Source organism: Siniperca chuatsi, linkage group LG22 (genome assembly GCF_020085105.1).
Source record: "Siniperca chuatsi isolate FFG_IHB_CAS linkage group LG22, ASM2008510v1, whole genome shotgun sequence".
Taxonomy (NCBI): domain Eukaryota; kingdom Metazoa; phylum Chordata; class Actinopteri; order Centrarchiformes; family Sinipercidae; genus Siniperca; species Siniperca chuatsi.
Genome location: NC_058063.1, coordinates 5,533,929 through 5,558,951, shown reverse-complemented (window position 1 = coordinate 5,558,951; position 25,023 = coordinate 5,533,929). Strand labels below are relative to the sequence as shown.

The 25,023-nt window shown below is 37.6% G+C and overlaps 1 protein-coding gene across 7 annotated transcripts in view; it reads left to right on the top strand.

Moving 5' to 3' along the window:
* Nucleotides 1-25,023, top strand: part of nrxn2b (neurexin 2b) — a 736,473-nt gene that overhangs the window by 186,764 nt on the left and 524,686 nt on the right. The window lies entirely within an intron of this gene.

Genomic DNA, 25,023 nt, shown 5'->3' with positions numbered 1-25,023 from the left:
GAGTTTCTCATCACCACTCTGCTGACATTCCCATTGTTTGGCATTCAGAATTTTTTAAAGGGCTACAGTTCAAGTTCTTAAATTATATGTGTTAGACTTCTTTTTTTATGGGAAAATGTATCTGCAATTGTTTTGATGTTGCTATGAACAGTGGATGTTGTTTTTGATGCTATTTTATGTACATTTACAACACAAATACATCTTAACACCACAGCTGTTGGATGCTTACAACATCACACTTCTCTCTATCCCTCAGACTTTATTCTCCTCATCTTCTGACGTTTTGTGCATTTGACATATTTTTCAAAAAAGGTGTGTAAATCAAGAGCAACACATTTTAAATGTGAAAAATTGATGTGATTTTGTGTAGTCTTGCAGACAAAATGCATTTTAAACTACACACCAAGCTCCAGTCTGACTATTTACTATCTCAGTTCATGTAATTTCTTTTGGTTGTTGTTTTTATTTCACACTTGCTTTGGCAATGTAAATGTCTGAAGCCCCACTGAATTGAATTGAACAGAAAAAATGGGATTTTGCTGTTATATATATACATAAAGATAAGTAAAAAAAAAAAAACTAAATGGGAAAAAAGATAGACTTGCAGTTAAAAAATACAAATAAGTGAGAACTATATAAACACTCCCTCACAGTTATGTTCTCCTCATTCTCATTCTCTGACTTTTCTCTGCCTCGGGCCTCCCAGTGAGGACTGTCCATAGAAAAAAAGTGTTAAAACAAAGTTCATAAGAGAGAAAGGAAGTGAACAAGTAACTGGTTGGAGGGAGCTTCCTCTCTTCTATCATCGTAGTCCATGATTCACGCAGACTTGAGTAAAAACCCCATTCCCTTGACTCAGCCCGTGACTCTGTTTCACTGATTAATCTCAAGTTGCTTTCCCATCATCTCAAAATACTAAACAATTGAGCTCAGGTTTCACTGGCAAATTCAGTAAGTACCCTTTTGTTTTTAAAAGACCACTCTGACATTTAGTGATTCCTGCTGAACCATTCGTCACCTCACCCAATATATGGTGTGAGAACTGGCACAGAAATCACCTGTCTTTGTAAAAAACTGAGATTAGACCTTAAAAACAGAACCCAAGCCCCTGGTGACAGTTCAATGTCATTTCATGTTTTTGTAGCCTAGCCTAGCCTACTACTCTCAGCAGTGTCTTTGCACAAATCAAACTGAGTTTGAAAGGATGGAAGAGAAGATTGAAATCATAAGAGAATACTTTAACAAAGGACATATGATGTAGCCTAATTCTTGATATGCTTTCAACATATGACATTACAGTAAAATGTCCCGCAGGACCCGGAAGCACGCTTGAAAGAATTAGGACGTCTCAAATGTTTCTTTTATCTATTTCACATCGTTAGAAATTACATTTCTATGGCTTTTGGACTGTTGGGTAGTACAACAAATTTAAAGATGGCACCGAGGGCTCTAGGTTTCTAAAGAGCCATTGTGAAGCTCAAAGTGCGGCTCCCGGCGGCTCCGGCTGTCGCCATCTTGGCAGTTCCCGACTCTGACTAATCCAAAAAGGGGCAAAGAGGTGGAGCTGAGGCGGGCCAAATGAAGCTTGGTTGATGAAACCACCTAGCGGCTAGCCATCTGAGAGGGCACCCACCTGTCACTCAAAGCGGCCACATCCTTAATTATGCATAACTTTAAGCCTTAATATAATTTAAACGGGTGAGTTCTAAAAAAAAAATCCCCCTCACTCTTGTCATGAAGTTAGCTATAGAGACTAAACCCGTTTTTTGTTCTGGGCTGTAAACATGTTTATTTCTGCTGTAAAGTTTGGCATTTTAACATGGGGGTCTATGGAGATTGACTCGCTTTTAGAGCCAGCCTCAAGTGGCCATTCGATGAACTGCAGGTTTGGCACAGCCCGGAGGTTTCAGTGAGAAGTGTCTCCAGCCGTGACATTTGAGCGAAAATTTTGGTTGCATAAGAGGGCAAACAAGGTTAGCCAGACATCTATAGTTTTTGTAAATTGAGTTTAAAAGCAGAAGTGCTAAATAAAATATATAATTATGTTATTACAAGGTTGATATATTTTGCAAGGTTATGAATCTACAGGCCATAAAATGTACATCATCATAACCTATGCATCACTTAAATATGTCTTCATTCTTCTTCTTTATTCAGGGTAATGCACGGTGGCCCTGATTGTCAAAACACAACAACATTTCAGAAAACATAACAACATTTCAGATTACAGAAAAGGTGGGACAACACTTCTTGTTTGTGATTGGACAGAACCCAAGCCCCTGGTGACAGTTCAATGTCATTTCATGTTTTTGTAGCCTAGCATAGCCTACTACTCTCAGCAGTGTCTTTGCACAAATCAAACTGAGTTTGAAAGGATGGAAGAGAAGATTGAAATCATAAGAGAATACTTTAACAAAGGACATATGATGTAGCCTAATTCTTGATATGCTTTCAACATATGACATTACAGTAAAATGTCCCGCAGGACCCGGAAGCACGCTTGAAAGAATTAGGACGTCTCAAATGTTTCTTTTATCTATTTCACATCGTTAGAAATTACATTTCTATGGCTTTTGGACTGCTGGGTAGTACAACAAATTTAAAGATGGCACCGAGGGCTCTGGGAAATTGTGATGGACATTTTTCAACAATAGTTTGTTGTTGGATTATTTTATTTTTTTACGTTTTATAGACCAAAAGATTAATCTATTTATCAAGGACATAATGGTCAGATTAACTGTTGCATCCCTAAAATACGTATTGCATGTGTTAGGTTAGCATGCACTCTGGCAAGTATTTTTGGGGGGCACAGAGATGATGCCAATCCCTTGATCATATATCTTGAATAAGGTAGCCAGTAGGTCAAACCTCAAGTTGCTGTTTATCCGTAATCCTGTGACATGTATCACAGAACTGGCAGCAGGCTCCTGATGTATAGTGTACAATAAAAGGTGAGAGAAATATGACATCAAGTCAGTAGTCATTAACAAACAATCGCCACTGTAAGCCTAAATTACTTACTGGTCCAATGAGGTCAGTGTAGTTTAGTTAGTTAGCATCATTTTTTAAACACTGTTACAAAGAAATACACTTGAACCAGGAGAAAACTTTGCACAGTACTCACTTTTTAACTATCATTGAGTAAGATGTTTACCAGTTCATTGCTTCTATACGGCTCAACACAAAGGGGGGATCTATTTTTCTTTCCCCAGCAGACATTCACTGCCACCAGCAGATAAATCATAATCCCTTCATCTCTATGCAGCCTCTTCTCTGCCTCCATATACCATCTCCTGTAACCTACTGCTATTTACTGTAACTCTGATCCCTGTCCGTAGTCCATCCCAAACTGGGCTGACTGTTTACTCCAGCCACTCGCTCGTAGCAAGATGCACACACGCCAAGATAACAGAACATACCAGAAGAATGGGAAATCTGACATTAGATCATCTATGCATCTCTATCATCTCCCCTGAGACACGTCCTGATCTCAACATCAGACATTCAGGCTCTGATCCACCATGTCCAGGGCATAGCTGTGCATTTCCTGTCAACTCGGCACCCACGAGCAGCAGGATTTAAACTCTTTCTTAACTTCTAACATGTCATAACTTTTTTTAAAAGAGAGAGAAGGAGCGTTGGAACGGTGGAAGATAAGGTGAGGAAAAAAGTTGCAGAGAGTAAATGTAATCGATCACAGAAACAGCTGAGCTGCTTTAACGGACATGTCACTGACTGCAACCCACTTACCTCTCTCTCGTGTACATCATTTTCTCAAAAACTGTAATAAAAATAATCTCCAAATAGGCCACAGGCATTCAGAGGAGGTTTGGAGATGAAATAACTGGACAGATACTATTATTTTTTTTTTTCTCCTCATCAGGGCTAACATGTAGCAGTTAAATAATGGCTATACAATAACCAAAAAAATCACAAGATAAATAACCTGGGGGATGGATGCCATATTATCAGATTCTAAGCAAAGTAGCTGATATGCTAGTTTCATCTAACAATGCCTAGCCAGCCATTTATATACATTACCCTGTAGCCAGAATTAATAGTGTTTGTTCCCAATAGACAGGCCAAAAAAACATCTTAAAAGAGAAAAATCAATATACCTATCTGGTAAAGGTAAGAACGTGTGACATGTTAGCAAATTAGATGATTTTCACAGGAGGATTAAGGCACCTCTCAGCTTCCCAGGCATCAACTTTCCTAAAAATCTGTGTTTGTCTGTGTGCACATGTATGTGTCTATGCGTGTCAGGCTAGCCGTGTGTTTAATAAAAGGAAAGGTTTTGGTCAGTGTTAACGATCTGAGGCAGGTGCCTCAGCCATCACATATCCAGGCCAAGAAAATCAATGTCAGTCTCCTCTGAAACCCAAGGCTGCCCTTCACAGCTGTAGAAAGGACAAACCCAAGGCTTCAGTCACTGCTGATCTCTATCTGCCTGTCTGTAAGACTGCTGCCAACCCCACACATTGGGCCGCATGCTTGGAAAGCAACAGATTACATTTAACAATAAAATAGTGATTATCATTTAAGAAGAGCTTTGACAGACAATAAACAATAATTATCACCAACCACAGTAATTGAAATAGGCTACATTTTTGGAAAAACAATGTTTGCATCTAAAGAATAAATTGCACTACAGTTTTAACTGACAAATGCAAGAGAGCATTTTCAGGCAATACCCTCTGCTCTCTCCACCACTAAGATTTACTACACACACTTAAATATTAATCTTGAAATAATATTCATCTTGTCAACTGTCATGACAATCGAGAAACAAAGACAAATTATCAGGCAAAATGTGGGTAAAACAAATGCATTCAATATTTATTGACTCATAAAATTACTACCTGGCACTACAGACATATTTTCTACAGTTCAACAGTCTGGTATTGAAATCTAAATAAATTTTGTTGGATTTTGTTTGGAAGAAAGACAATGAGATTGTGTTCCAACGTAATCTCATCACTCTTAATTGTTTTATACATCTAAAAAAAGAAGAAGATTGAGCTGAGATGGTGAGATAACTTAGATTTTAGACTGCGAAGAAATTATGTAACTGCAGCAGCAGAATAGAAGTAAACTATTTGGGCTAACTTTTGGGAGGAGAAAAATATAATAATAATGGGATTATGATTATGATGGGAATGTGATGGGATTCATTTTGCAGAAACAATGGCCACATTTACAAATGTGGAAAGAAGGGCAGAAATCGAGGCTCACCTTAATGTTCTGATTCTGATTTTAGAGTTTGGGAGTTATTAGCCAAAACATAAATTTAGTTAGATATTGCATCACACTATTGGGAATCCTTTTCTTCCCCGAGCAGAACAGTGCTATGATAGCTTTTGCACACCCTCTTGCACAGTTTGTTCCAGTTTGATCCAGGTCTTATAGTTTCAAGTGGAGCTTATCTTGTCAGAGACTAGAGAGGACAGTGGAATGTGCACACATATGCATGTTTTAAATATATAATGTATTTATTTTATCTTTGAAATTTAAAGACATGGACCGCAAAGCTGTCCAAAAAAAAAATCACATTCTGCATTATGCTCTGATGTTGACACCATAAAATCCCTTGAGATTCAATGAAAATTTGTTTTGAGCTTTTGTTAGCTAAAAATCTGACTTGAATGAAAATTTCCACATTGTTAAATAACTAATTGCATTGACCATTATGGGAATGTAACCCAGTGATAGGGTTGTTGTTATATGTAATAGATTTCACTTTGCAGACATAAACGCTAACTAAAGCTGGGAATATAATACTGCTTTGGTCACAATGTACAACTTAATAATAATTTAACATTAACACTAAACTGTAACAATCCAATGTACAGTATATAGTTTTGTTTGTCTCATTAAACTCACTTCATAGAAATATCAACTGTCCATTTTATTGTGCAGGTTATACTGTACTGTATGTAAATATAGATGTAGCCTATTCCCTTGGCCCAGCCTTCTCCAAGGTGTTGCTCTAAACAGCTGCCCTGAAGGTGTTTCAGCTTTAACAAACTAATTAAGGGGCCCTTAAATAAATAAAACTGCCATATCCAATAATAGAAAAAATGTGCAAGTTAATGGCTCTAAATTGCCAACATTTCCAGCTCCTTGGCTCTGGAATTGCAGATACTTTTGCCCACGGACCATTTGGTTTCTATGTGAATGAAATCCCCCGCCGCCACCACCACCTCGTCTTTTGGAGAGGCCGGCACGATGCATACTGGGAATCAAATTAACTAGGCCCCGGGAGATTGTCTCTTGGCAGGTTTAATGTAGATCTCCTTGGAGATACTGGAGGGAAAATGAAGGGAATATCCAGCCTGATCTGTATCTAACCTCGAATGTAATAGACTAGGTCCAGGTCAAGATAGCCATCTCTGTCTGAGCTCCATGTGGCGCTGTGTTTTTGGTCTAAGCTATTTAAACACACGGAGAAGTGCAGTGAAGCTCCGTACAAGTGTAAAACCAACAGGACTTAATTATTCATACTGTATGCTTTTAACATATCATTGGCAAATCATTTTATTGATGCATCAGACAAATACTTGCCTTTAATTAAAAAGCTGATGTCCTTTTAGTGTTGTTCCTATCTCATAAGATGAATATGAAACAGTCTGATTAGGTTTATAAATTATCACTACTCCAACACTTATCTATGTCTAGTCTAAACACTTCATCTCAATTGATTTGTGGCACATTTTAATCAGAAATGACAGAAGTGTGCATGAATTTACTATTACTGTATTAGCAATGTTTATCATGGGTTTTTGAGCTTCATAGCTAAATGCTATTTAAGCTTTTCTAAATTGTAGGGCAAATAATAATAAATGTTTTAAATCTTAAAGTTTTATTTATATTTATCTTTTCACATATATATGGCTTCAAATTATCTTTGTTCTCAGAAACCCATCAACATGTGTTCCTGCAATTTATAACAGCATATTGCCTACTGCCCTTTTTAATTCTCATACTAGTTAAAATCTCTCCAGACCTCATTTCAGCAGTGGAGACTCTGCTTTCTTCACTAAGCTGAAACAGGGCTATGCATGTGCACATGAACGAGAAAAAAATGGAAAACACACACACACACAGACATTCAAACAGACACACACACACACAGTGAAATAACTGAAATAAATTTTGGATATGGCTCGACATGTTGGCTAAAAAATATATATATATATATATATGTTAGATAAAAAATAGAGATTCCTGCAGTTTTCAAGACAAACAACGTTTTTATTAAAAAAAAATGACAGAGCAGTGGGGATAATGGCATAAATATAAAATACCATAGTTGGTTCAATATCAAAACTTTTGAAAATAAAAAATGTGCCCGAGAGTTGGCATATAACTCAAGACAACAAAATATATCTAATGTTTTGAACATTGACAGTTATATTAAAATTATATTCTGCATGCTTTTGATTGGTGACTTAAAATATTGATTATTTTTCTACCACCATAGTATGGGCTACATTCTTACTCAGCCTTTTTGCCCAAAGGTGCTAGAAAAGTGAAACAAAGAATCATTAGAAATCTTTGGTTCTAAAATAATGAATTCACCGAACCAAGAACTAAAATGAATAGTACTTAATCCAAGCAAATAGTGGAACTTCATTTGGACAATAAGTAACTCCTTGGTGACCACTGAGACCACTGAGATCATCATATATTAAAGAAAAATTTAACTCACATGCTCTTTTTCAACAACACTTTGCTTCACAGTCAAAATGTCTTGTTGAGGGACACCTCTGTGGCACTGTTAGTTGTACATCAGACAGGCACATGCAGGTACTTCGCAAATGTCATGGCCACGCCCCTTTTTGGCGAATAGAAAACCAAAGATTCATTAGATGTCAATGCAATTTGACGTGCGTTTGGATTACAATTTGTAAAGTTTGTATACATTCCTTTCATATTAAACAAGCCTTTGTTTTATAGACATGTCTAATAATGATTTTGTGACCTTGCCTGAACCTGAGCGTTCGTGATACCTTGGTAAATTAAGGTTGATCGGTCAGCCATCATGCTCCTTCAGTCTTACCACGTCCCAACACAGCAGCCAGACATTGCTAATTGGGACATTTATACATATTTGAATCACCAGGTAACATACAGTCATGTTTACTGCTGCTGCTATACTGTAGCCTATGACTGTACTCCAGCAGCCTCCCACTCAAGGTCAAGCTATCCATCAGTAGTAGGGCCAAACTATCACCAGCATCATTTAGCTATTTACCACACTGACAGTGAATATTCATGTTCAATATTCTGATGTGCCTCACTGTGAAAAGTTTAGTTATTAGTGCGGCTGTTTCTACATTCACTGTAGTTTCTCATGTGAAATGCACTATTCTTTCCCCCAAAAGGAGGCGTGGCCTTTGCGCTTGGCACTTGATGATGTGATGGCGGTCTGATGTATGAGGAGGTGGGAACTTTCCCCCTGTCACGTTCTCCCAATTGTTAAAGTTCTTTCAGTAAGCAAGTGGTTACTGCTGTTTCTCCCGCCTGGGAACGTTGGTTCTCTGTAACTCTGTAATCAGCTCTGCCGTGATGAAATGATTTGGTCTAAAGTGATAATTACTGATAATTCAGTCAGACTAATCTTACAGCAAGTAAATATAGATTTAAACCTAATCCTCCTTTTCCAAGTCTAAGATTACTTAATTAAAACTACATAAATAGGGAATACATATGAATAAAATGGTCCTCGGCTGCTTCTATTGTTATGCTCATTTTATTCATTCAGACAAATATTATATTAAACTAACTTAAATATAAAAAAGCACTGTAAGGTGACCACTAATGCTACTAATATGCATGCTAATAAGCAACTAGTTAATGGTGAATATGTGTACCCTAATATAGTGTTACCAAACTTTTTCATACTTTAGTGTGCATCTTAAAAATTGTTGTAATTCTCTGTTAAACTTTCACCTCTTAATAAAGCTTGAATTAGCATTTTAGTCAAGAAGAAACTAAATTAATAGTTAAATGAAGGTTAAAATATAACCTTTTTAAACAAGGTTTAAGGTGCTACAAAAATCATTCACACTGCATGATTTCATCCAGTTAAAAATGTCTTCCTCATTGTGCATCCCAAGGGATAATCATTTAGAATTTTACAGTGACCTCTTCTACCCTGTTCAGCAGCCTGTGCATGGTGGGCTGTCTGGCTTGAAGCCTGTGAGGCTACTGCAGAGACATTAGGCCAGGATGACAGAAGTCCTCACACAGGCAACAATTTCTCCTGACACAGCAGCAGGCTAAAATGGATGGAGCTCTACAGCAGCCCGAATCTGCTGCACACAGTTCTCACAGCCATATAGAGAAACGCCTGGGATGAGTTGATCTGTGGCTATACCGTATCAGTGCTACTGTTGTTGAGACAACTGTAACAAACTAAAAAGGTAATACTGACTTTTCTGCTTCATAAAGCAGATGTGAAAGAGGACTTGCCTAAGCCATAATGAAAATACATTTTGATGTCCTTGAAGCCATACAAAGATGTATGTACTAAAGTTACTTCATGATACTGATAGGACGTCAAAAGATGCAGTCTAATTAACACTGTCCATATACTAATAGCAGAAATATGAGAATCCATAGTTGAGGTCAAGGATGTATGAGTTAATCCCTTTTAATGACGTAATCACAATCATGAGGCTAATGCTGATTGACAGGGCTGGACTGAGGCTACCCTGCATGACCTTCAGTGGGTCCCTTGGGTGAAGCCAATGACAGAGTTGGAGGTGTGTGACAGTCCCAGTGTCTCTGCCCCCCTCTCTGAGATTGATCGGAGGCCTGCATTGTGTTTCCCAGGCTAGTCATGTCTCGTTATTGGCAGCCTCACTTAGAGAAACTGACAGGACACATCATACACACAGCGAACTCCCACTTTACCAGGGAATGGACTCACTCTGCTGTTCACACTTATTCACACACACACAACAAATTCCCTTACCGGAGGTGTTCCCTTTTAGACTATTAGATGACACACTACCTGTGTAGTAGCTTGCTGCTGACCAGTAACAAAACTCCATCAAAGTTCTCCTCAGTTAAATCATAGTATCATGTGTCTGACTTTGTTTTTTGTTTCATCTTTTAAGAAAAAAATAAATTATCTTTTTAAAGAGGACTCTATAACCCTGGTAGGTATAATATGGTTAAGCAGAGTAAGGATTTCTGGCACAACTTCTAAGGTGCAAGGAGAAGGGAGGATGTCTGAAGAGGTCAAAACTCTTGGTCTGACAATAAAGTTGTTCTTTATACTACAAGTGTTGCTGGAGTTTTGACCTATTCAGGTATAATATGGTTTCCAAGTCCAATGCCAGCACAATCTAAACGGCTCATGCAAACACAGCAGAAAGGGTTTGAAAAAAATGGACCATACACAAGCATATCACCAGTCGCCATTGCAATAGAGAATTGGACTTCATTACAACTTGACAAAGCAGTGCAAAATGAATTGGATCAGAAAACAGAGAGGCTCCCATCTGTTCAGGAGTGTAGGAGTGTAACAACACTGAATTACTTTCGTTTGTAGGATCAGCAAAACCTCTGAGATCAATCAGTCAACCTTGACTTAAATATGTCTGGCTGAAGGCGGTATTCACAAGCAGGACATAAACGGTGTGGGTTGGCTCTTCAATCCCCACCTGTGAATTTGTAATACAAACACAGATCTTTGCCATATGACACAAAGTGTGCCATGTAACTCTAGAAGAAAAAATGGTACAGTATTGGTCACAGTTAAGAGATGTCTGTCTGTGGATCTCGACTAAGCTTTAGGTTTAAGACCCTTTTAGTCATGTTTAAAAACTTCATTTCTCCTATCTGAACTACATGCAGTTAGCAAATTACAGCAGTTCTTTCCTACCAAGATTTAAAAAATTCTAAGCAGCTGTAGAAAACCCAAACATAAAGCCAGACTTGACTCCAACCAAGAGGATTTTGTTTCAGTCTGATCTATGCAAATAGCTATGCAGAATCTAGGCCTAATTTAATTTTACCGATGCATACAAGCTTTAGCTGGGCGCAGTTGGAGAGTCAAATCATTCAATATATTTTTGCACTTTCAACAATAAAGGAAATACAATAATATGTTTTACAGCTGACAATAATATCTAAGTTGTATCCCAGACTTTCTTCTTAGTGAGGACAAATACATTTTTCTCATGCAAATTTCCTCATTACATAATTTATGCTAATTTCCATTTGTAAATATGGATTACCTAGAACAATATGACAACCTTCTAAATGTCACACAAATTGCTTGCAAGGCCAACAGGGTTGGGTACTTATCATCACAACATAATGTTTCATATGATCCGATTTAGGGAAAAAATAAAACATAGAAATATACCAAAATAATCCCAACTTCATCAAGCCCAAGAGAATTAAGAGACATTAGGGCCAACTTAAAACCAACTGTGCAAGTCCTATGAATTGAAAGTCAATCAATGACATTCAAATGATTTTATATTCAAGGTAGGCTAAATACAGTGGAATAATGGGGACGTTTATTGGGTTTGAGCAAGGTTTGACCACTTTAAATCTGTTACATATGAACAATGAACTAGAGATACGGAGAGAGAGACAAAACTAGTAAACAGATGTAAACTGGGGTGTATTCAGGGCTGTGAGGTCCATGAATGATTACAGGTAATCAGGTAAAAAAAAAATATATATATATTTTCTGTTTAAAAATACAGTATGTATGCACAGCCAGGACACAAAAAAATAGTACACAAAGAAACCACAACACTCTTCAGATCAAATGTAGTAGATTCTGGCATTTACATCTTCAAATGTTGACTTTAATAGCATACTATAATATATGTATCATCCAATTCAGCTTTTTTGATTTTTTTTCCTCAGAAAAAAAAATTAATAGATGTCTGGAGCATGGATATATTAAATGAAAATGCACTGTGGAAATTGATAGTGTAGAATTAACTGTAGTTAAGACATGACTTGCTACCTCAAGACACCCCCAAACCTTGTGGGGGGAAAAAAAATCAAGTTAGGCATTTTTAAATCAAACATGAAACATGATTATGTGATTGCATGGTGTATTTTATGCCTTCAGATTCTGAAGAAATTTCTAAGAAATTTTACAAAAAGGGGTATTTTACAAGGCCTTCTCTCCCAAGCGAAGGCCTCTTGACCACAGATCACATTCGTAGCATACAGGACAGACGAATGGAACAATGGTGCACGAATGACAATTATACATGCAATCATTTAACTCTTAAGTAGGGTGTTAAATACATACTAAACTTAGCTGATATTTTAGTGTCTTAAACATTAGCATGTTAATAGCTCACATAAAAATACTTAAAGAATATTTAGAACAATGAAACATAATCTAGCTCTATACTATACTAGAAATAGGCAGAGGAGTAACAGAACATTTGTAGAAACCAGTATAACCCATGAGTGAAATATGAAGGACTGTGGAGTATTTCTGGCTGAGGTTGGACTCCTGCCCACTTCTTCTTAAATCCAAGGAAGAGGAAGGCATTACTTACCATTAAAACCTCAAAAATGAATTGTCTACGGATAAATCTTTCAGCTATGCACCCCGCACCTCAGACTCAGAGCTACTTTTCAATTCTTGTTTGAAACTTTATCCCTAATGCTTTTTTTTTTTTTTATGATTCAATGGTGTGACCCTATTGTTCTAACAAATTTTTTAAAAACATTTGTAGTCCTTATTTAGAAGGGAGCTTAATTGAATTTGGCTCATGGGGCATTAATCTTGGGGCTGTGTGGTCAGAGGCTGGAAATTGGATCCAGGTCAGGTTTTTACATGTTGTAATTGAGGTCACCAGGGGCAAGAGAAAGAGGGAGCAAATAAAATGGAAGCAGAGGGATAGAGGACCACATAGCAGGAGATGGAGGGGGGACAGAGGGAGAAGTATGGAAGTGGGAGAGGTGAGAAAAGCTGTTTGGATGAGCAGTAAAAGAAATTATAGAGCAATAGCAGACATGGAAGAACAGGAAAAGGTGAGTCTTAAGGAAGAGAAAGGGAAGAGAGCAGTGGTATTTTTACAGATCAAATGAAAAAGTGCGGGCTGGGAGAACTCAATGAAAGATGGGTGGAAGGAAAATAGGATGAGCAGAATATAGACTGTAACATATTTCCACTGGGTATCGGCTGACCAAACGCATTTTGCCATTACAAGCATAGCCAACGGGACAATGATTAGAAAGGCTTTCAGATGTGAGAGAAATACAACTCTCTTTCTGCCTGCATCCCTCTGTCCATTTCTGTCTGTTTCCATCTCATTATTGTCATCTTTTTCTTTATCTTTATCTCTCTCTCTCTCTCTCTCTCTGTGTGTTTCTGGCTGTCTCCCTTTCTCCACTCTCATGTGCTCCCCAGAGAGACAAAATCAGGTGGTGAGGGGAAACTGATGAAGACAGGGATATGTGGAAATGGAGAAGGGGACGGGGAAGGAGGGGGGATGGAGAGATGAGGCCCATCAGGAGATGAGTGTAACAGGAGTAGAATGATAATGACCAGTGAGCCCTTGCTTTCCACTGCTCTGTCTCTTCACAGCTGTAGTGTCACAGGGAAAAATCCGCAGAGCATGCATGTACTGTAATGTCTAATCTAGTCCCTGCCTACACATTGCCTCTGTACTTTCCTACTCAGTTCAACAATACAAAAGCTATAAAACCCTTGAGGGACCAGGAACTCCCAACAATTACCACAAGGAACATCAAAGGGATCACACACTCAATCATCCCCTTCTATAACACATACACTCATACACACTTATTGAGATGAAGCAGTCTTGCTTCATATATTCCTACAGTCTTAGCATTGTTCGATTTCATAAAGCTCATGAATACTTGCTCTTTGATAAAAGCATTTCAGGCAACGAGTTTAGAAAGCCAAGAGTTAAAACCACGCTCTAGTACCACACTTCCTCTAATGTTCTCTAAGCATTTAAATGTAGACTGCAGCAAAATTGAAAGCTGAATAAGTACATTTTAGGCCGCATATTTAATAGTCTTTTCAGGAAAAAAAAAAAAAGAAGCTCTGGCTGGCTGACTAGAATGAAATGTAATGAACAGAAATAATCATTCTCTCTTTCACAGTTTCTCTCCCTCTGTCCTGGGGAAAATTATATTTCTGCATTTAGTAAATAAAAAGAAAGAAGGGAGAACTAATCTCTTTCGTGGGAGAGGAGGACGGACTAATGAAACATGTTGACACATGTATTAGAGGCTACCATAATTGAATAAGGGGATTTGAAAGAAAATTATTAAGATGTGTGGGGATTTAAAACGGTAGAGAACAGAGGCAAGGTCAACTGAGTCAAACCAGCGCCTGGAAACGTCTCCTTCAAGTTGTCTTGGGAGAAAGAGAGTTTCTATCCTGCCTTTCTATGTCCATATTTTATGGTTATGTTCTATTTACCTCAAATATATATCTTTGTATGCCACAGCTAGTATATCCGTTAATATTGATCAATACATTTTACCAGATAGCCATGATGGACTCCTTTTTGTTTGATGGTTTCATGGATGACTTTGAACCCTCCCTGCAACCATAAAATCAACTGTGCACAGCTGAAGAATATATGTGCAATCTTGTATGTTAGATTGTTCACATAGTATGCACATATTCTATATATAGCAATAAAAGCACCTATCCAAACAAAAAAAAATAAAACAAATTTGCAAAGCAAGCTGAAAGTGTTTTCCCCATGAGTCAAGAAATATGTTCATTAGAAAATTGGAAGGTTGGCCCGATGGTAAAGCTAGAGGACCAGTCAAAGTATCTCCAAAATAAAAGAAGATGCATTTCTTTTAGTATTAAAGTATTGATCACACAGTGGACAGAGTAATGCAACCGTTACCTCCCAATGCATTTTATTTATATAGCGCCAATTCATAACAGAAGTTCTCATTGCACTTTTCCTATGGAGCAGGTCTAGACCGTTCTCTTTATAATATTAATTACAGAGATCCAACAAATCCAAATACATGTTAAGATTGATAAAATATCAAAAATGCACTTAACAGAAACAATCACGAAATGGCTGCATTAGAGAGGACCATCTCATTCCCACTAATTAAGACACTGTTATGCCATATTTGACAGAACATAATTGAACAACGAGTCGTGTAGAAACAAGGGGCGTAACTATTGTACGGACTGTGGCTGCCTCCAAGGCAGCTGCTTGACCTTTCGATTGAACTGTAGCATTAGCGGTTAAATAGCAGCATTTTTACTACCATACCATACGGCTCACTTTGATTCGTAGCCAATACAACATCCTTTTCAATCTGTTCCATTTAAGCAGAATGAAAATAACTTTACCCAAAACTGCAGACAATAGATAAGTGGTAATATTCTTGCCCAGCATGTGCAAAAAAAAAACATGAGAATGCTTCCTGACTAGAATAATGGTTTCAACCTCTACTGTATGAAAGCAGAATAATGATATCAGTGCTTTGAAGCACAGCAGGGTGTTGATAGTGAAGTGGTAGAATCCTAGTCCACCATGTAGGAGGACTAACTTAATTCCTAGAGGGTCAACAAAAATTTTGTAAAAGGTCAATGAAAAAGCTCATCCCCTAATGAGAATGTGACATACTGTATAACAATATTGACTTTTACTATCTGTCTACTTTCTCACCTGGTTCTTCCTGTTCGCGCTCTCTCTCTGTCCTCTTTCTCTCCATCCTCCCCGCTTTGCGCTGAAAAATCACACGCAAACAGAGTATTTATGACGTAAACAAATATAAGAGGAGGTTGGGGAGAATGCACATTTGATAACAGTATATCAATACACCGCTTAGTAATGTGAAATCATTGTCCACTGCAATTATGTAAGTAAAACATTAGCTGACTTGGCATTCTAACTATGTGGTCTTGACTACCTGTCCACTTTCTCACCTCTCTCTCTCTCTCTCTCTAAGAGTTAGGAAGATGAGGGAGAATACATATAATTGTATACCATTATTCTAAATTAATACTGGGTTGCTGTGGGCAATGCAGTCAGGTAACACCATTTTGACTTTACTCTCTCACCTGAACCTTGCTTAGAAAAAAATGGGTATATCCATCTATGGAAAAAAAAACATTTTCTAAGTCTGATCTAAGTTGTTTTCTCTCCTGTGTTTATGACTTAAGAAAAGGTGGGGGAAAAAAAGGTTTTGCCAGGATAATCTTTCTAAGATCCATTTTTTTTTTTTTATTTGTGATTTGTTTCCAGGTGGAAAAAAAAAATGTTTTGCCAGGATAATTTAGAGTTTAGTTTTTATTGTTAGTAGATGATCACTTGCCTCTCAGGGCTCCCATAAAAAACAGACACTTCTTTAGGGTCATATGAAATTGAAAAGGCTTTAGCATAGCCAACATCTTTACTGCCTCTGCAAATTCATCTTAAACAGAACAAAACAGAGAAAGATGTGTAAGGTTCCAGTGCTTCAATTCACTGCCCATAAATGTACTGTAAATATACCATACGGCTAACGCTCTTTGACACTATTCACACCATGGAACTATAACCAGAGACTTTCTAAGTCTTAAATCGACTGCTATAACTCTATGACCCACACAAACAACGCTATATAACTTTAACAGTACCCACACAAGGAAGTAGGAAGTTTAGAATGGTGCTGATTTTCAGTTTACAAGCATTTAAACCCTCAGACAACTTCACACAATCTAACAGTGCCTAATTTGTAAATCAGGATCCCATTACACAGAGAGGGTGCTGTTCCGGCAGGTCAGGGGGAAGAGAAAAAGTCAATGAATGCATCAAAAATCCACAGTGCCTGGATCACATTTGACAATGGCTAGGTGCTAGCTGTTAAAACTAAATTAAACTGTCATCACAAACAGAGCATTATTTATTTACATTTATTACTCAGAACATTTGCAATAATCACTCAAAATCAGCAGTGGGAGGCGCGTAGAAACAGCTGTCTGTGGATTGCTACAATGGGGGGGAATGGAATTAGGGCCTAAAGTTCTATTTACAACCACAAAAAGCAAGCAGGCTAAGAAACAAAACTAAGTGACGTGCTCTGTCTGTCTTTCGATCTCCTCCGCTCCGTTTAGCCATACTCATTTCACCATTTTACAGCACAAACACCCACTTGTTTTGCTGTGGGGCTTAGAGTAATCATATGCCAAAATATTTAGACACCAAAAATCATTAAACCACTTGCCAGCATACAATGCATCTATCGGTATATGTGGGGCTTGCAGAGTTTGATAGTGAGAAAGGAGGTGCCGGATCCAATTAAATAGGTGCCGATCTGGGACAAATTAAGCCCAGCATCTAAAGTTTTGTTTTTTTTAGATCACCCCTAAAGAGTCTAAAATTGTGAATAATAATAATAATAAAGGTTTATCTTTAAAAGCAGCTAAAGAAACCTGGACTTACCAACGTTAGACATTTTGCCTGTCTCATCTCTTTGGCATGTATTCGTATTAAGCGTATTAAGCACTGTGCACTTAATTGATGTCACAGAACTTCGGGGTTGCATAGTTAACTCTCATAGTTGCAAAGTGCAGCTTTAATGGTCACACATTTTTTTATAACATTGCACCCAGGCATTGCTCCAGATGTACCATCAAAGTAAATGTAATGACACATATTGACAATAGAGGAAAGAGGAAAGACACTACTACATGCAGATATGTTCCAGCCACACATTGGTGAGATTACAGGACCTCCACCTGGCCTATTATGTACCATACTGTGACTGTGCTCTGTCCTTCCCCCTGGAGTGTTTCAATCATTTATGGATAATTAGAAGATATTCACACTCTACAAAACCTTGCTTCCCACTCACCTCCTGCAGGTCATTTTAATAATTAGATATACTAAAGGTGGAAAGATTCATCTTTATGTGTTACAGAACAGTGGATGTATGCTTAGTGGCTAATGAATGTCCATAATTGACCCAAGGTTGTGAACTATGCTACTATTTGACAAGAGCACTGTCGACAGAATGTTTGACATTAAAATTCTATTAAACTTAACTTGAATTTAAATTTAATATAATTCAATTTATTTATTTATATTGCTCCAATTCATAAGTTATTTCATTGCACTTTTCCTATATAGCAGGTCTAGACCATACACTTTTTAATATTATTTACACCAAGAGCAAGCACTTGGTGACAGTGGCAAGGAAAAACTATTGTTTAAGAGGCAGAAACCTCGAGCAGAACCAGACTAGAGTGGGCGGCCATCTACCTCAATCGGTTGGGTTAAGTAGTATATTGATATTAATAATAAGACTAATAATAATATGACTAATAATAATAATTGTTGTCTTTCATAATTGCAGTTGTCAACATGGGGACAGTTGGTGGCCCACAATCATACATCCAGACTCTAGTGGTAGTAACATACATTAATGGGATAAGAATGCGTACAGATGGAGAGGGAGAGGAGGAGAGAGGAGCTCAGTGCATCATGGGAAGTCTCCCAGCAGTCTAGGCCTATAGCAGCATGACTAAGGGATGGTTCAGGGATCACCTGAGCCAGCCCTAATTATAAGCTTTATCAAAGAGGGTAATCTTAAGCCAATCATAAATGTGGATATGGTGTCTGACTCCTGAACCCAAACTGGGACCTTATTCCACAGGAGAGGAGCTTGATAGCTGAAGGATCTGGTTCCCATTCTACTTTTGGAGACTCTAGGAACCACAACTAACCCTGCATTCTATTATTATTATTTATTATTATTATTATCCTTTAAGAAAAGATGGTGCCTGATAATTAAAACCTTTGTAGGTGAGGAGAAGGATTTTAAATTCTGTTCTGGATTTTACAGGGAGCCAGTGCAGAGACACTAATAGTGAAGATATCTAATATCTCTTTTCCTAGTTCTTGTCAGTACACATGCCGCACCATTCTTATTGGGGCAGCCTGATAATTAGGAAATGCAATAATCCAGCCTAGAAGTAACAAATGCATGGACTAGTTTTTTGACATCATTTTGAAACAGGATGTGCCTGATTTTTGCAATGTTACGTTGGTAAAAAAGGCAGTCCTTAAAATTAAGAACTGAAAAGAGGTTTAATTACAGCTACTTTACAGGACTGTGGTACATAGCCTGTTAATAAAGACAGATTGATCATATCTAGTAAAGAAGTGCTAACTAAGGGTAAAACTTCTTTAAGCAGCCTAGTTAGGATGGGGTCTAAGAGACAGGTTGATGGCTTAGATGAAGAAATCATTGAAGTTAGTTGGAGAAGGTCAATGGGAGAAAAGAGAGAAATCAGTACCGGTTGAGGGCAGAAGGTGATGAATTTTGTATCTAATAATTAGAATTGTATCATTAAAGAAGCTCATGAAGTCGTTACTTCTGAGGGCTATAGGAATGCATGGCTAAATGTACCTGTGACTCTCTGTTAGCCTGGCTACAGTGCTGAAAAGAAACCTGGGATTGTTCTTATTTTCCCCTATTAATGATGAATAATAGGATGCTCTGGCATTACAGAGGGTCTTCCTATATGTTTTAAGACTATCTTGCCAGACTAAGCAAGATTCTTCCAGTTTGGTGAAACGCCATTTCCTGTCAAGTTTTTGTGATATTTGCTTTAATTTGCAGTTTCGGGGGTTATACCATGGAGCTAACTTTTTTTTTTTTATTATTCCACATTGCCTAATTTAAATATAATAATTTAAACTGAGTAGGTAACAGTCAATTGTATTAATTAACAGACTGGTAAAAACTAATTAAAACAATGACTCAACTAGAAAATAATAAATCCTACAAATATGTGTTGAAAGGCTCATTGGTGTTTTTTGATAAATGAGCATCAAAGGAACACAAAAACTTAGTTATGACAAGTTAAAGTTATCATAAACTCAATTATAAGACTTGCTTCAGTTTTGCTCCTAAATAACGGAAACATACAATGATTAACTTAACTCTGTGGAGCATTTTATTAAAGAAATATTCAAGGTGTAGACATTTTAACTATACCCATTAAATCTAAAAAAAGTAAAAAAGAAGACACTGGAGTTTAATGAATATACGTTGATGCAAATGCAGTCTGAAACTGAAACTTCCAAATACGATGGCACAGCTCTCTAAGTAAGAAGAAAGATAGCTCGGCATGTTGCAGGTCATGACCTTTCCTAGCCAAAGCTGCAAAGTTTTTAAATCCTCTCCAAACGTTTGAGAAATGACTCAAGAATCCTTTCGTGGGACTGATCAAAGCTACCTATCTTATCTCCAGATGGGCTTAATTGGGCAAATGATTTGTGTAGTGAAAGGTTTTAACATATTACTGAGGCTTGGTGAACCAAAATAATTCCACCTAGATAAGATAAGAAGCCAGTGTCAACTGTCTGGAGTGCTTTCAGTGCATTTGCTGTGTGCTCTCTGCATCAAGGTGAATTGTTGAATAAGCCAGACAGCAACCAAGGTTACTGGAAATTCACAGGTTTTCATTTTAAAAAGAAGTGTTAATTTATTAGCTGGTTTTAGTACAATCTTACATTACACTGCTTTTGTCACAGGTAGAATTGCTAAGTGCATGTACTAATCAGTACAGTATCAGTAAGTAGACTTAAATGACATCATCTTACCTATTATATTGTGTTCTTGAATGAAAAACTTTTATCCCACAGCATATTTCCCTAAGAGAATACATACACATTTTTTTCCTTGCAATTGAAAAGGAAAGAAAGGTTGTCACAGCCTCTCTGAATTAAACATTTTAAACCATTTTACTCCGCCTCAATTTTGCCCCTTGCTAATTTTGAGAATTCACAGGGCACTGGGTGGTTTTGTGCTCGCCAGAGCATACAAGCGGAGGCAATGAGGCAAGTGGAATAACATTAGAGACCCTTGTTTGAAACTGCAATACATGGAGCAGGTAGACAGGGGTGTGAAGCGCGGGGGGGGCTTTGTGTTGGCTGCTCTGTTCAAGTGCATAATTAATGACTGTTGCTCCAAATGTCAGTAGAGACGTAGGGCTATCCTAACGGACGCCTTCTTAGCTGAGATCATGCAAGAAATATCAAATTACAGAACCAGATCAAAAGAAGGGCTAATTTTCTCAGCGAGCACCAGGGGACAGAGATATTATGAGGAGAAAGATGGGTGATGGGACTGGGGATGGGGAAAGAAACATGACATCAATTGAAGCCATTAGGTGGAGGACAGGGGCTTCATGTTGACTGTGTGCTTTTATGTCAACTGAGAACAAAATTGATGTGCTGTGTAAGTTTTGGATCGCATGTTGAACATTTTCACATGTACAGAAAAAGAAAAAAAGAATATATTAACCACTGAAGTCAAAATGGATGTGCACTCTAATAATTCTCATTTTACACTAATCTCATTCCTTTACAATACAAAAAACACAACTTCCATTGGTACCTCATGCAGACACATGGAACAGACCTGCTCCCACAGGTAGCTATGCTTGTTTCACCTGCACCACTCTCAAAGTGCCTCTATGTGAGGGGATAGATTTTTACAACAATGCCCTCCTGAGGAAATCTTGAGTAAAACAGTGTACAGGCAGTGCTCATTCAAACTCTGTGTGTATTTGTACATCAATCATTCTTTCTGAGGTTCCTCTTTATCTCTATATCTGACTGCATCCATCTGTATTTCTGTCTGGGTGTCTGTTCAGCTATCCAGTTTGATTCCACATTGCCTAATCAATATTCATGCTGATATATCACAAGTAAATATGGACATGCACAGTTAGAAATGTTTAATTCGAGCTTCAATGGAGAAAGCATCAATGATGACATTAGAGTCTTGATATGAATTGGGCAGTATATTAATATAATATTAGCATAATGTCTTATAAATAAAGTGATAATCTGAGTCCAGTTTGATTCTGACATCACAGAAAAGTTCATGTCATCTCAGCCTGGGCCCTGAGCATTTCTACTGTCTTTCTTCACTGAAAAGAAATACCACGGGGAGTGTGATGTAGTTCAAAAACAATGCAAGGCTATAGATCAGTAACCTTTATTGCTCTTCAAAGAAAAAAAGACTGATGTTACATTTATTTTTGCACTGTCTTAAAAATGTACTGAAATTGGGAAATCATTCCTATCACATCTCCTACTTAATTATTTATGATGATATGATCATCTTCTTACACTAAGCCTGTTTAGATAATAAATGGAGGATAGTTTGACTGTGGATACCTACAGTTTTTCTTCAAAATAATAACAGGACATAAATATTAATTTCTTAATCATTCACAAAAGAGGAAACCAGGTTATTGTGGTTTTTGAAAGCAGTGTAAAGGAGGATGCAAACACCAATTTTGTGTGTTGCAGTTTAGTTCAGTAGGGGGACCCAAGGGCAGCCAAGACACACGGAGTAAAATGAGCAAAATATGACTTTATTACTTAATTTGGAAGAACACAAAACAACTAAGGGCGGCGGAGAAGTCCAGGAAAAAGGCCAACAAGAGTAACAGATGTCCAAACAAAGAATACTCCAAAAAGAGTCCAGAGCAGGGAAGCACAGGGAGAATCATAGAGACACTAGAAAAACACAGGACTGGTGAACAAATGCAAGGCACATAAGACAACAGCAATCTAACTCTGAACAAAGGAAACACACAGACTTAAATACACTCAGGTAGGGGAGGCAACGAGACACAGGTGAAAGCAATCGACACAGGTGAAAATAATAAAAGACAATCAAAGAGAGGAAGTAAAACTACCAGACACAAGAGGGACGAAGAATATTACAAAATAAAACAGGAAATAACTGGGCAAAAACCCAAAACAATGACAGGGTGTGTGTCAAGAAAATCATAATGACTGTAACAAGACATCATCAATTTTGTTTTTACATGACACACTGCCCATGTGCTTGACTTAATCATTAATGGTAACAAGACCACCAGTATCATAATAGGAACACACAAGCACTTACATTAATGTGTGTATAGCACAAAGGAATTTACTTACTAACAAAGTGAAATTAAAGAAATGAGCTGAAAGATACTTGTAGTACTTTTAACAAACTTTATAAATATGCATCCAGTCTTTATCTGTACACAGGGTCCTATGAGTTGATTAGGAAAATGCCAAACATGTGTTACTTAAGATTCAGGAGTTCTTCAAACACAAAGATCAGCGGCGTAACAGCTCAAATAGTACTACAGTACTGCACTGATCTCAAACTAGTTAAACAGATGTACCTGAATTGACTTTGAGCTTTTAACACTGACAGTGATCACATTGTGTCTCCATCTGAGGTAAATTTGACTTGAACTCTGTAATGAAACACCTATAGTAGGTGAATGGATTTAGAGATCTAAACCCATATCTTTTTAAAAAAACAGTTGCTGCAGTGGTGAGATGTTTGCTTTTTTGTGCTGTGTGCAAGTTAAGGAGATATTGGTCGATGCCTTCTCTACTCCACTTATCCCATAATTCCTACACTGCATCTACTTGTTATTTGTTCAGTTTCTGGTCCCCAAACTCCCTTACCTTGCGAGGCAGCTGGATTCGTGAGAATCCATCTTGCCAGGCTTTAAGTTATGCGCTTGTGGCTGAACTACAGTGTTTCAGACCAATCAGTGTCCTATGAAGAACTACTGGCAGCTACGGGCGACATCGAGAAACGAAGCGACTGTTCGTTCAAAAACAACAATGGCAGCTCCTAAAGAGGTTAGCATAGATGCTGCTATAGCATCAGTTATATAAGAACTGTAGCGTATTTCTTTACTGAAAGAAGAGCAAAGAGCGGCACTGAAGGCTTTTCTCGATGGAAAAGATGACTAGCTACGTCATATGGTTCGTTGATCTGATTGGTTGAAGTTAGCCAATGATAGACAGAATCCGATCACCTGTCTTTCTGTCTGTAGGAATCCCAAGTAATTTTGGAAAGCGGCTGCCCTTCTCCAAACAGTTTCTAAGGTCATCAACAAACCATATGGCTTGTCAGGTTAGAAACCCCAACCCCCCGTGCCATCTTTTTGGCTTCAGGATAAGCTCAAAAGGCTTTTATAACATTAGCTTTTTCCAGACCTATTAGTCTTCTTTTCTTCTCCTGCACACTTGCATTTTAAAAGGGCTTAATAATTATTTAGTTCCATTAAATGGTCAAATGCATCTCATGGGGTTACAACTCAAAATTATTTTATAAAATAGGATAAATGAACTTTATCTTTCATTTTTTTATTTTTACTATTTGCATCATTTTTAACTTGCTAAGCAGTGAAGGAGGATGTCTATCAATCAAAAGGAAGGAATACTAAAACATTGATGATGGCTCTGACATTTACATTTTGTGAATGAATGTTTACTGTCACTAAGTTAAGACATCACCACAACAAATTAAAAAAATATATATTTTCCTGTTTGCCAAGCTTCTCTATGCTTAACATTCATGTTGCGTGGTACTTGTTCACTGGGAGCAACTCAGCACCTCAACTGATGCAGTTAAAGATTAAGGGTGCGACCATAGACTATATAAAAGAAGTGGACGTAGCCACTGTGACGTGTGGACTATCATTTTGAAGCCTTAAGTTTGGCATTTTGGCCATCGCCCTCTTGGTTTTTTGTAACCAGAAGTTACCATATTTGGATGATAGCGTCTAGCTAGCTAGCTTGGTTAGCAATGTGCCAAATGCAAATTTACCTGATAGACCCATGGTACACATGCGAAAACAAACAGTGCTTTGCACTGCAGTTCCAGTGTATAATACATAACGTTACAGGAATACTGTCAACAGTATGGAGTTAGATCAGTCTCAGTAATAATGAATGCACACAGAAGGATTCACAAATGTATTTCAGGATTTATATATAAATGACTCTCCACAAAAATATTTTTCAATGCACACAAAAATACTTATCATTGTATATAAATGTAAAACTAATCCACAAATAAAAAATAAGGTTAACAAATGTATTTATGATGCACACATAAATATGTCGTGTTACAACTAAAGTAAGATGGTTCCCTTGACAAAGACATCAATAATGTGTGGTTACAACACACACAGATACCCATGGATTG